The following is a 13,852-nucleotide window of genomic DNA, read 5'->3' on the forward strand; positions in this document are numbered from 1 at the left end:
TCAGAGGCCCTGTCTGCAGAGGCAGATAGCAGGCACCCGTCCGTCCACCCATGACACACACCCACCAGAGAAGAGGGTCTGCTTTGTGTTTGTTGGGTCTGGGGCCGAGGCTGCAACAGATTAATAAAACAGAAGTGGGGGCAAGTCACTGAAAATGTCTGAAATTGCATGACTAATTTGACAATATTCAATTTCCTATCATACTCTCCGGCTTCACTTTCCACTAGATGCAGACAGCACAAGCAACAGGCGTTTATAAAAGGCTGGTCTTCGCTGAGGACAGAGCCGAGCACCTCTGCAGTGACACAATATAAACTTCACTACATGAAATCCTGGAAGTTGATGTAAACAGCTTTTAATAGCGGTGAACATTTGTTCGCTTTGTTTAGACCATCTGGATGTTCCATTGTGTTCGGTTCAACACTGACTGCCGCCGGGTGACAGTTGATATATGTTAAGTACAAGCAAAGTGCCTCGGCCCACTCTGGGGACCTGAAAGAGAACTTTTGAGTGTTTTGTGGAATATTCTGTCAGATCGCAGCCGGGTCGCCTGCATCCTTAATGGCTCCATGCCAAAGTCCTCCGGCTTTTTTTATCAAAGGAGAGTTTTGCTTTTACTGTTTGAAAGGTTAGGAAAACTATGCCAAAGTTCTTCCAGGCAGCTTGGAGACCACAGGCTGACAGGAATGATTTTCAATATGGAGGAGAGAATAAAGAGCACCGCGATCCTAAGAGAATGCAGGCTTTGCTTGTTTAATATGCAATATGTCTGACAAACAAGCCATTAAAACACCACCAAAGAAAAGCTCCCCAATAAACACAGAGCGGCTGGTGTTCTGAAAAGGGGAGATTACCGCTTAAAAGCATATTCTCCTCCACCTGCACAAACCACCGTGTGATATGCAACTGTGCGGTCCGTGTATTACCTTCTCAGACGAAGCGGCCTCCTCCCGCCCAACCTGATGTTGCAGGAAGGTGAAATAGTCTGGAGTGAGAAACACCACTATGAAAAGAGAGAGCTAAACAAGTCAACATGTCTGCGTATAAAATTTACACAAGCACAGTTGGTGCCCTGCAGAGCAAAGAAAGGGCTTAGAAATCTGCCGTGGCTCACTTACCAGCCAGTTTGGCTTTATTGGAACATCTGTGAGATGCTAAATTTGCACTTCTGGAGCCCAGAGCTCCCACGGCTGTCACCGCCGCCTGGGTGAAACCAGAGGGTGCCGGGGCAATGGAGCTGGGGGTGCTAGTGATAAAAATTCTGCTTCGTCTTTGTTGTTGTTTTTACTGCGTCCGCTTGAAACTGGTTTAATGAGTGGAATTTCACTTCACTGCAGATGACACAGAAACTAGATAATGTATCTGTAATGACTTGATCTCTGATTGTTCGTGTTGGAAACGGAACGATGCCCTCTCATGTTGGAGTACTGCCAAATCTCGAGGAACAGTAGAAATGAGGGGCAGAAACTTTATGCATAAGTGAAATGTATATGATTTATATAACCCTGGACACACGATCTAGATAACATGTGGTTCTAGCAAGTGCCACAGAGGTTGCACTTTCCTTCTTTATCTTGGGTGGTGTGATATAGGTAGGGAAAAGCCTGCAGGAAAAGAAGAGGTGCTGGGCGCGAGATAGACTAATCTGTAAAATGGGGATACATTACATCATTATAGGACAATTAAAGGACAAAATGCATGCACAGTTACTTACCACAATATAATGTGTTTCAACACATGGTGGTTGGAAAATTATCATTAAAATACCTATTCTGGGGCACCTGGGTGGCTCAGTCGGTTAAGCATCTGACTTCAGCTCAGGTCTTGATCTTGGGTTCCTGAGTTCGAGCCCCAAGTCAGGCTCTTTGCTGAAGAGCTGGTACCAACTCACAGGAGCCTGCTTCGGATTCTGTGTCTCCCTCTCTCTCTGCCCCTCCCCCACTTATACTCTGTCTGTCTCTCAAAAATAAATAAACACTGGAAAAATTTTAAAAATATCTATTCCAGGGGCGCCTGGGTGGCGCAGTCGGTTAAGCGTCCGACTTCAGCCAGGTCACGATCTCGCGGTCCGTGAGTTCGAGCCCCGCGTCAGGCTCTGGGCTGATGGCTCGGAGCCTGGAGCCTGTTTCCGATTCTGTGTCTCCCTCTCTCTCTGCCCCTCCCCCGTTCATGCTCTGTCTCTCTCTGTCCCAAAAATAAAATAAACGTTGAAAAAAAAAAAAATTTAAAAAAAAAAATATCTATTCTGAAAAGTTGATTACATGAGGTTGTTACATTTGCAAATAAGAACCCACAACAGTGTTGTTAAAAATACATTAATAAATGGCTAAATATGTTCTTTTTTGGACAGACATCGCTATGTTCTATTGAACAATTTATACCAAACATTCGAAGTTCCACTTATGGATTAATTATGCACCAAGAGCAAGATAAACCTTCCAATAGCTTCTAAAAATTGCCTCTACCTCCTAATTCTTTTCATGATTACCAATTAAACAAAGGAACCCTATTCCATAGTTCAAAAGAAAAGATCCCAGAGAAATGTCTTACTTCCATTAAATGAAGTGTATACTTGCATAATTGTGTATAGTGAAAGTAACTCTGAGAAAAAATCTTCAAGTAGTCACTGAATGCAGGAAAGACTTAAAGGTTCCCATATACATAATTCCACAACACAACAACCTCAGCTTTCAGCAAACATCAAACATGATTACCACAGCAAATGACACTGTTTCTACTGAAACAATATCCAACAGCAGCAACGAAAACTGACCAAATAGGCAGAATTTTCTGAAATAAGGAGGCCCCTTTTCATCAGAACTTAACTGATTTTCAAAGAATGGTGAGTCAGATATTGACTAAATAATTATTATTTGTTATTATTATTTTCTAATCCATGGTTTTTATTTCCCATTGTGTCTTATGTTACAGGTTTATAGATTTCAAAGTGCTTTCGTGCTCATTATCTAGTAAAAATGATCTTTCTTTATATCCTTCTGAAATAAAATGCAACTTCAAGCATATTTAAAGAATGACTACAGGGGCTCCTGGGTGGCTTAGTTAGTTGAGCATCAGACCCTTGATTTCAGCTCACGTCATGATTCCAGGGTGATGGGATTGAGCTCCGTGTCAGGCTCTGTGCCGAGCATGTAGCCTGCTTAAAAGTCTCTCTCTCCCTCTCTCTGCCCCTTCCCCACTTGTGTGCACTCCCTCTCTCTAAAATAAAATAAATTAAAAACATTTTTTTTCAAAAGAATAACTACAGATGAATTATCAGAATCTTATTTGATTTTCCATTCACTTCTATCTCTCAAATTAAATCACATTCAAAACAATATATGTTATACAAAGAGACTGAGCCAGTGATTTCTGTGGCAAATTGTATCATCCAAAGATGACCGACCATATCTCTCATTCCACAAGCCCTTTTGACACTCGGACCCTGATGCTCCCTTCAAGGGAACCAAAGCAAACTGCTGGAACCTAAGCAGACCTTCATGACTGGTCATGACCAAGAGCACGGCAGAAGTGATGCTATGTGATTTCTAAGGCCAGAATTGTTAAATGCAATGTACTTCTGCCTTATTCTGTCAGGACACTTGCTCCTGGAACCCAGCTACCATGCTGGAAGGTAATCTAAACAGGCTATGGGGAAGCCCATGTGGAGAAGCCCATGGAGTCCCAGTTGAGTTCCTAGATGACAGCTAGTACCAACTCACAAACCATCTGAGCAAGCCATCTTGAAAGCAGATCCTCTAACTCTCTGGCCAGTTGCCCCAAATGCTGAACCAACTCCACCCAAGTTGAAAATCTGTGGACAAAATAAATAATTTCTTTGTTTCAGACCACTAAGTTTGGGGGTGGTTTATCATGCAGATAAACAAATATATGTTCTAATATTAGAATTCCAAGAGTCTTCAAAGTTATTCTATGCTTATTATTTACAATATTTTGCTTAAATGCTTGGTAGAATACAGTTACTATTTGTGGGACTTGTTAGAAATAGCGGATTAATTTTTAGTATTAACAAACTATATTGAAGCTCTTATCTGAACTTCATATTTCCCTCCATCTATAAAATACAAGGAATAGCTTAGGGTTTATTATTCTTCCCAGAATTCTTAGGGTTTATTTATTCTTCCCAGAATCTATCCATAACAGAGGCTGTAAAATACCAACCTAGCTTCCAATAATTACAGCATATAAATATTATTATATTGGTTGAGCCAACTGAGCCAAAGGTTTATGGAAAAAAAATATAAAACATTTTCCTGAGATATAAGACTTCATTGTTGATCAAATGAAAAAAATATAAACAGCAAAGCACTTTGTAAACCCTGAAACATTCTACTAATAGAAGTTGAGATTGAAAAGGAAAAAAAAAAAACCCACATCATTTCAAATTCTAACAGTTAGCTCCAGTTAGATATACATGATCAGAACATTTTAAATAATACATTTATAAATTCATTAATCCTTTTTAAAATTCCAGACTAATGAAAAATAGTGCATTTTTAAACAGCTACTTTGGCAGCAGGGGATTGGATTAGATGACCTCTTAAAGTTCTTTTCAGGGCCTATGAATCTGAGACATACAAGCTGCCTTGCTATATATAGACACCAGATCACAGAGTATTTTAAGTCTAATTTCAATGACTTAAATTCTGTGCATTATAACAAAAATGAAAAACTCCACATCAATGCCTAGAATTGATGAAATAATAATTAAATCAAGCTTCGTAACAAATAGCTTTAATGTGAAGATCATTCGTTTCTAAAAAACATGCATATCATTTGCCTCTGTTTTATAAATCATCACTGAGTATTTTTAATTTTTAAAATGTAACAATCTTATAATAGCTTCAAGAGAAATCACGATTATAAATTAATAAAAGGTAGTCTTCAAGAGAGCCTATTTCTAAATAATCATATTTCATACAGGTCCCCAAAACAAATAGTAAAATATTTCTTAAAATCATGCTGAAGATATCTTACTGAGGGGATTTTTAAAGTGTTAAATAGAATCATATTAATATTCATGACTTCATCTGCATAAGCAGTGGAAGAGCCTTATTTGATTCCTCGATTTTCTGTATAAATATGTGTTTAAGTATTTGCTACCTCGGAAACAAAAACAGCAACTCATTAGATACTGAAAAAATTAAAGCAAAACATAAAAAGCAAATTTTGATCAAATGTAGTGGTAGGAGGGAGCCAATAATTCCAAAGCATCTGTACGATAACATGGAATGTCACCTAGTTTTTTAAAAAGTGAAGATGCTAATTCTGCTGATGAAGATATTGTTTTTCCCCTCTTGTGCCCTATTCATTATGCAAGGCTGCAGAATATGAAGTGTAGACGTGTGATCCGGGCGATCTAATGATCTCCCACACCTGCTCATCTGGTACAATTTTAATTAACACTCCAAGGAGGTTTGTCAAGAGTAATCAAAAACATTGTCGCTTATAAAGCTGTGGCAAGAAATCAATAGTTTTCATCAGAAAAGGTAAGGTCTGGCATAACTGAACCATTTAATTGCTTCATTCCAATAAACAAAAACTGCACATTTTAATGACTTGATCCGGCAGATCAATATCTAACCACATATTGCATTAAACAGCAACATGTGGTGGGATATTCACAGTCATTTTCATTCCGAAAGCAGCGTTCCTCTGTTTTATTCCATCCCCAGTGGCAATAGGTTGCTGCGCCTATGCGGTGCTATGATTTATATCAAATGAGTGACCTCTAGGGCCATAAGACTAGAACGGGTGACTAGTTCTCAATGGTAAGCTACTGGCACTTGACAAAGTGCCTGAAGCAGAATGAATTTACTTCTCTTTTCCTCAATCATCAACAGGCTCTGCCCTGACCCCCGTTCTGACTCCTATAACAAGATCTCCTGTCGCTGCCTGAAAAATTTACTGTCGCGTCTAGTTCTCATTGAGCTCGAGTGAGTACTTCTGTCACCTTCAGTGAACTGAGTCCGCAGGAGATTTAACTAAACACCAGTCCTAGTTTAAAAACTAAATAAGGGAGTTTCCTCTAAAGCAGGGGGCATTCAAAGGCATCTGTTTCCAGGTGGCATAATTTTCTAAAAAGTTACATCTTTTCTTGCGCTACATTTCATTCAGAGCAACATTTGGGCCCCCCAAAACTCATTTATTTGTGTGGGGCTGTGAATGTGAAGCTCTCGTCAAAACTACAGACCTCACGAGCTATCTGTTTATCACTGGTTGCCTTTAGAAGACTATGCCCACACGGCATTGAAGTCATTTTGAAGGCTACTCGAAAATAGAAATTCTTAACTGTTGAAAAATATTGTATGTGATACCCATAAACTGAATACCCTCATGTTCCGCTGCAGTAAATACCCAGGTATGCAGGTGGAAATAAAGACATCAGATTAAACATTTTGAGCACTAATGCACTGGGCATCCTTCTTCATAGAGATATTTTAAAATATATCGTCAATAGACTTTTAAAAATATATTATCACGGGCTTTCCACAATGACTTCAAAATACCCAGATATTAAATAGTATCAGCATATTATAACCCTCACTAGTAAAATATATACATAAAGCATAAACCCACATTTATGTAACGGACATAAGTTTAATCATCCCCTTAAAATAATTAAGCAACCCAAACGAACATTCACAACCCCCCGTGTCAACAGCGAGGCAATTAAAAGACTGACGTTTGATGGTTTATTCCATCTCGCTAAAGCCTTACGCAAAATTTCCACTCCCTCTTTAATTTTCAATTCTTCCACCCTCCCTGCTTCACAGCTCCTGGCTATTGGCTTTTACAATCTGTCCCTAGGGAGTGAGGAGTTATTACCCCTGTCGATGGAAGAGAAAGGGATGTTATTCCCCTGTCACCCTCTTCGGCTCCGGCAGATTCTGAGCACTGATGTATAGCCTTCATTGGAGAAAGGCGGCCGAGACGTTGTTAGTCCTCGCGCCTGTCAGATCCATCTACCTGTGCCACTGGCATTACTTACTGGAGTCAGAGTGACACTTGGTGTCCCTAGAGGCGACCGAAAAACTCGAGGAGCAAACGCTGCACTTGCCGTTCTGCTACGATGGAGTAAATACCCAGACAGGCGTCCGAGACTCGTAGCAGAGACGACGCTATACCTTTGCACCTTTGGTATAATGGCAAAGGCAAAAGTTTCCTGGCAAAACTCTTCTGAATTGTGCCAAGTTAATTTTGGGGGTGCTGAGTCTAAACGAAATATTGTGATGACTCATGAAAAAGCTGAGGGAAGCTAATCTAGAATGTTTGGGAGATGCTGCACCACTTGCTCACACTGTTTCCAATCATTTGATTCTTCTCGTTATTGTGATCTTATCATTACATCACGTCAGTTAAAAAACTGGAAGTCTTTCCTTAATTCATAATTTTCAGACCTACATTTCTGTCTCCATCTTTCTCATATCCAATATATGAATAACTCCATTAATTGCCAAAAATCATTATTTAAAACATGATTTTTATTTATTAAAAAATTTGTTTTAAGTTTATTTATTTATTTTGTGAGAGAGAGAGAGAGAGAGAGAGAGAGAATGCAAGCAGGGGAGAGACAGAAAGAAAGAGAGGGACTCCTAAGCCACGCGGAGCTCAAACTCACGAACCATGAGATCGGGACCTGAGCCGAAACCAAGAGCCAACACTTAACCGACTGAGCCACCCAGGTGCCCCATAAAAAAAAAAAATCTCTTTAGGGGTGCCTGAGTGGCTCAGTCGGTTAAGCCTCCGACTTCGGCTCAGGTCATGATCTCGCGGTTTGTGAGTTCAAGCCTTGCATCAGGTTCTGTGCTGACAGCTCGGAGACTGGAGCCTGCTTCAGATTCTGTGTCTCCCTCTCTCTCTGGCCCTTCCCCTCTCTCCCTCCCTCTCTCTCTCTCTCTCTCAAAAATAAATAAACATTAAAAAAATTTAAGGAAAAAGAATTTTAAAAAATTTCTTTAAGTAAGCTCTATCCCCAACTTGGCTCGAACTCAGGACCCTGAGATCAACAGTCACATACTCTACCAACTGAGCCAGCCAGGCACCCTAAAACATGATTTAAAAATTTTTTATTATCAAAAAAAAACATTTTACATGGCTAAAAAATAAATATTAATTTCTAGAATTGCACCATGAGTTGCCCAACCTAAGAAATGTCTAATCAGGCTCCAGGCCATGACACTTTTCTTACAAAGGTACATAGAACCTTTCACTCTTTTTGTCTTTGGTTTGCACCTCACATCTGTCCTTCTCCCTACCTGTCTTTAACCTAAGGTGGCAATCAAGAGAGTTCAGTAAAAAATCTCCACATGTGGAACCTGTCCTGACCTGCCCCAGGAGTTAGGAGGCCCACATCCTGACGAGGTCAATGTCAGAGTGACTATGGCCTGGTGCGGTGGACCCTAAGATCCTTTGATCACAAGTGGAAAAAACTTTTGAGCCTAAACCGTCAACTTAAGTATATTTATTCACCTATAGATTATGCACAACTATGTGTCCCAAATCCTCACCCAAAATCCTCAGAACCAACTGTGACTCTGAACTGTTGCGATCTTGGCAAGGTAACAAAGTACACACACCATACGTTATGCAACGTTCCGGATGGAGGGTCTAGGGCACACCCCACAAGAGAGCACATCAAGACTTCAGCAGAGAATGTCTGATTTTTCAGATGACTCACACTCATTGTGCTAAATAAAAGCTATAAATAGCCACATATCAATTCAGGTCGGTTCAGGCTGAGTCACCAAATGAATTACAAAATAACTTCTGGATTTCAGAGCTTTTAGGACATCATAAGCATGGAGAAGGGCTTGTAAATCTTTACTACTATGTTAGGTATGGTATAAGACATATGCAAAAAAAAAAATAGATAAAAAGGGATGAGATAAAAATAGAAAGGAAACCCACATTTTCCTCTTGTATGCCCAGAGTTGCACACACTTCATTTTGGAGACCAGGAGATGCTCGCAGACCCACTGTTCCTGAGTGAGGCTACAAAGGTATGTGCACAGTTGAAAACTACCCCACGTGGAAGGAGCTAAGCGTCAGGACATGGGGCCACAGAATCAGTTCCCAGTTCTTCTTCCTCTGCCAAAACTTTGCATTGTCTACAGCTAAAAGCCAATGCCCCGGCCAGCCTTTCCAGGCCTCTGACTCCTGAAGGATACACAGTGCCTTTGTTGGTAGACTTACCTATTATCCAGACGAAAGAAAGGTCATAGCTTGCAAAGAAGTATGGTGGATCGAAGAAAACAATTGCTTTGCTGAATGCATTGGTTTGTTAGCGATGGGGGAATCCATTAACATGGTTTAAATTTTGTGTTTGCGAAAACTCTTCCTAGTGACGAGGATTCACACCAATTTTATCTCACTGGAACCGACCAAGTCTGCCCATTTCTGGTAGTAATATTTTAGTACGAGTCAATAATCTATTTCCCAGAGTGACCTCTGTTACCCCCAAAGGGCCAGGTGAATTGAGGAGCAAAAAAGGCTGAAGCACACGGATAAAACGTATGTTGTGTGCTAGAAATCCTCAGCGAAGTAAGTTTAAAATTGTAACATAAAGCACTTTCCGCAGAGAGCTACCATTCATCATAAGTGGCTCTTCCCTCAGACTGATGGTCAAGTCCTAGTTCGTTCTTATTCACAGTTTCTTTTCATGAAAAGAATAAGGAGGCCAAATGGATGATTAGTGATGTCAGGGAACACCTAGCCTACTCCTAAGTGTGATAATTTCCTTTCCTCTAAATTTTTCCTCTGGCTTATATTTATTGTGCTTCCACTTAATAAGAACAGAGCTTTTCCCATTCATGACTGATTTGCCAGTGACAGTATTAAAAACTCAAGCAGAGACTAGAGCCTACCCCTGGCCAGTCACCCCTTACCCCTTATCCCTCCAGTTCCCACCCCATGTAGGGCTCTGTGCCAGATGGGACAAAAGAAGAATTTTTGTTGATTACTGCAGAAAGTTTTAGAAGTTCACCCCAGCTGTGTTCTTATTCATAAGTACCTCAGTTTGACCCTCGCAAGTACCAATTAAGGTAGTGATATTACCAAAGCTGTTTTAACTCTAGTCAATATCGCATGCCCGGAGGAATTCTACTTGCATATAATTTGTGGTTACTTAATGTCAGCATTTATAAAAATGTCCTGAGCCTCTTTGTCTTTTCAACAAAGAAAGGCTTTTTACACCCAGAATTTTGAGATTCCCTGGAGGCCTGATCAATCTCAGTCCCCACTACAAAACTGCCCGAAACACAAACTGTCCTAAATAGCAATGAATATGGAGATCTAAATTCTCCCAACAAAATTTCTCCTAGGAAACAGTGAGATCGACTGATAACCATCTTTGCCTCCATTGTGAAATATATGTCTTAGCTTATATTTTTGTCTCTCATTCGTGTCATGGATTCAGCAAAAAAATTCCTCATAGCGTAGGGGACCCTCGGTGGCTGAGTCAGTTAAGTGTCTGACTTCGGCTCAGGTTGAATGATCTTGTAGTTCATGAGTTCAAGCCTTGCGTCAGGCTCTGTGCTGAAAGCTCAGATCCTGGAGCCTGCTTCGGATTCCGTGTCTCCCTCTCTCTCTGACCCTAACCCTGCTCGCACTCTGTCGTTCTCTCAAAATGAATAAATGTTAAAAAAAATTTTTTTTTTTAATTCCTCACAGTGTGAAGACAATGTCTGATTTAAACTGGATGGCCCAGGAGAATCAGAGTTACCGGGCCTCTTTAAAACGTCAGATGAATTCCAGCCACGTTTCCAGGGAGTAATTCAGTCCCTTTCCCTAACAAATCGATGTACAAATAACAGATAAGTCATCTCAGTCATGGGGGTGTCTTGAGTTCTAGAACAGCACTGTCCAACAGAAATATATAATCCGCATACATCATTTTAAATTTTCTTATAGCCACATTTAAAAAAAGGTTAAGAAGAAACAGATGAAATTTTACCAATGTATTTTATTTAATCCAAAATAGTACTCCAACATGGGATTTCTATTAAAATTTTTTTCAAGAAGTATTTTACGATTTTTTTTGTGCTAGGCCTTGAAAAATCTATTGTGTGTTTTACACTTACAGCCTAGCTTGATTTTGAACTATAAATGTTCAGCAGAAATAATGAATATGTATTCAGGTTTCATAAAATTTAGAGTTGAAAATGTAGATTCACATACTCAAGTTGTTCTGAACCATACTTGAAAGTTTTCCAATAACACATTCAAGTTACCAGATTTTAATTTTAACTTTAATTTTAATTAATTAAAACTTAAAAATTCAGTATTTTAGTCACAACAGCTACTTTAAATTTTTTTTCTTTTTAATGTTTATTTATTTGTGTGTGTGTGTGTGTGTGTGTGAGAGAGAGAGAGAGAGAGAGAGGGAGAGGAGCAGAGAGAGGAGACACAGAATCTGAAGCAGGCTCCAGGCTCTGAGCTGTCAGCACAGAGCCCGAAGGGAGACTTGAACTCACAAACCGGGAGATGGTGACTTGAACCAAAGTCGGAGGCTTAACCAACTGAGCCACCAGACTCCCCACAACAGCTATTTTTTTAAGCACTGAATGACCCCATGTGGCTAGCGGGTTCTGAACTGAACATGGCAGTTCCAGGGGACTATGGGATAGACTGGCAGGCCAGTGACATCAATCCTCTCCTTCACCTTAGGGCTCTTCGAGCCTAACATCCAATCCAGGTTTGCTCATGTCCTCCACTCTCTGAAAGAAACTCCCAGCGATCATGTTTACTGTGGGGATATTTATGGGGAGTACTTCCAAATGGGCCACACAACATCCCCTTAGCAGTATCTGCCTCAGGCAGGGTTCGAGCAGGAAGCAGAACCACAATGAGTATTATCGATGGAGGGATTTCTTTTTTTTTTTTTTTTTTTTAAATTTTTTTTTTTTCAACGTTTATTTATTTTTGGGACAGAGAGAGACAGAGCATGAACGGGGGAGGGGCAGAGAGAGAGGGAGACACAGAATCGGAAACAGGCTCCAGGCTCCGAGCCATCAGCCCAGAGCCCGACGCGGGGCTCGAACTCACGGACCGCGAGATCGTGACCTGGCTGAAGTCGGACGCTTAACCGACTGCGCCACCCAGGCGCCCCTCGATGGAGGGATTTCTTATAGGACATAAGCGTTACACAGCTGGGGTGAGCAGTGAAAGATTGAGGAAGTGTCACTAACCAGCCTTCCTGATGCACTGGCATCGGTGAGCAGTTGGGGCTCACGGGGCACTCTAGAAAGCCAGACACCTCTAGGGGCTAGAGTCAGGAGTAAAGGGGAATCGGTGGAGAATCCCAGAAGACCACTGCCGCTGCACCTGTGGTGGGCCTGGGCCTGCTCTTGTCTTCACAGCCGGCTGGAGGACATAAGGGCTAGATGTGGAGGGGAGGACAGGCACGAGCCGGAACTTGCTGGCAGCTCCCGCTGCCCCTCACTGCGTCCAGCTCTGCCATCCTACTGAGCAAAAAAGCTGTTGGTTCATTTTCACCTTGTAACATGCACCACTTTCTTTCAGCCAGTTCTCCCCAGAGCCACATAGGGAAGGGGACTCTGGGAATCCAAGGTCCAGCTTAGCCAAGATGACACAGTACAAAATCATCACAGATACCATGAGGTTTTTCTCTGCTCTCAAGACAGATTAAAGTATTTTTCTTCTTCTTCTTTTTTTTTTTTTTTAATGTTTTTATTTTATTTTTGAGACAGAGAGAGGCAGAGCATGAGCAGGGGAGGGGCAGAGAGAGAGGGAGACACAGAATCCGAAGCAGGCTCCAGGGCTCGAACTCACGGACTGTTGAGATCATGACCTGAGCCGAAGCCGGACGCTTAACCGACTGAGCCACCCAGGCGCCCCTAAAGTATTTTTCTTCTAAGGAAATAGTTTGCTTTTATCCCATGCACACCACGAATTACTTAAGTGATCACTTTTCTCTCTCTGACTGCTAGGAAGCTCCGAGCTAGATTTGCAAACTACTTCTCACAAGTGTGTGGGTGTCATGACACACACATTTTGCATGCTAATCTCCCAGTTTTATTTTATTTTCCTAGTTGTGCCCTCTTTCGTTTATTTGTTTCATACTGTGATGTGTATTTGTGTAAGCTGTCCTAAATGATTTTTGATGGGGAAAGTATATAAATAAATGGACGGGTGGATAGGTATAGACAGACAGACAAATGAATGCGTGGACCTGACCGCAGCCGATCTTGTCTTACTCTCCTCTTCTCTCACTGCTCCAGCTAGACTGACCTTGTCCTTTGAACTCACTGACCTCCTCCCACTTCATGACTGCTGGAGCTCCCTCTCTTGCAAGCATGACTTTGGTTACTTCAGGCCTGCTGTGCCTAAAAATGGAGCCCCTCCCCCCTCTCCCCTGCATGGGCTCCTCTCTGTTGTATTATGCTGATTCCTTCCCACCTCTTAAGCAATCTGAATGACACCTTCAATTATTGCCTACTTGTTTATTTATCTGTCCCACCTGTAAAGGATGGAAACTCCCTGAGAGCAGGAACCTTGCCTGTCTTGTTTACTGCTGCCTCCCCAGAACTAGCACAATCTTGGTTCTCAATACCTATGTGATGAACAAATTAATGAATGAATAAGCAACTGGTCAATTAATACATAGATATGCACTTTTTATTTTAAAATAACCTATAACGTGATGTTCCATCTCAAATAACTTACCACTAATAATTTTTTTAAAAGGAGTTTTTTAAAAAGGGGGAGGGTGGGTATTGGGAGGCGGGGGGAGGACCATGTTCAGTCTATCTTACTTTTTTACAATCTGATCTTTAAGTAATCTCTACACGCAATGTGGAGCTTGAACTCACAA

This window comes from Lynx canadensis, chromosome F1, assembly GCF_007474595.2.
Source record: "Lynx canadensis isolate LIC74 chromosome F1, mLynCan4.pri.v2, whole genome shotgun sequence".
NCBI lineage: Eukaryota > Metazoa > Chordata > Mammalia > Carnivora > Felidae > Lynx > Lynx canadensis.